Source organism: Siphateles boraxobius, unplaced genomic scaffold, assembly GCF_051911475.1.
Source record: "Siphateles boraxobius isolate OS27281-9 unplaced genomic scaffold, OSU_SipBor_1 291, whole genome shotgun sequence".
Taxonomy (NCBI): domain Eukaryota; kingdom Metazoa; phylum Chordata; class Actinopteri; order Cypriniformes; family Leuciscidae; genus Siphateles; species Siphateles boraxobius.
Window position 1 is genome coordinate 285,001 of NW_027508910.1, and position 849 is coordinate 285,849.

Consider the following 849-nt stretch of genomic DNA (forward strand, 5'->3'; position numbering starts at 1 on the left):
GTGAGATTATATTCACGATTAATATGATCTAAAACGTATGAGTAAAGAACTGATGGTAATTTTAACAACAATGCATTTTCATCTTCTGAGAGGGAAAACGTGAAAATATTGCACACATTAAAATGATGTTCTTCCTCAGTGTTTCTGTCTCGTTTTCCAGCACAAATATCTAAAATTATTAAATCAAGACACATTTACTGGAGAAGGAAAAAGACTGAAGATATTAAGTCTAAAAACAAAAATCTGCCAATGGGGTCAGAAAAATAAACTCGTTTTCCAGTTTATTGACTGACAAATATTTTTTCTTGCTTTAAGTATAATTTTTTTTTAAGAAATGGATTTTGCTTCTTCAGTAAATTTATTTTGGTTTAAGGCTGTTTAGATATTTGTTCTGGAAAACAAGATTTAAATTTAATTACATTTTTCTGCTCTGTAATTTAAATCATCCTCGTATAAAGATCCCGCACACACTGACTGCGCCATTTCCCTGCAGTAATTGTGTTTCTAATGGGATTTTGAGCTGGTGTTCAGCTGGACTTCATGAGCGTGTCGTAATGTGTGTGCTGATGGATTGTGTCTGTCTGCCGGAGACACAGACGGGAGTTTGATCGCTGTCCGCACCTTTTATAACCGCGTGTTTCAGAGCAGCTTTTCAGAGTCACAACAAACCTTGAGATGAAGGACCATTTACATTTTTGTACTCTCACCGTTGGCATATAATGCAGCTAGGCAAGTTTATTTATATTGCACATTTCATACACCATGGCAATTCAAAGTGCTTTACAGAAAGGAATTAAAATAATCACAAAATAATGATACAGTTCTAAAATGAATTAAAAGAGTAAAAAG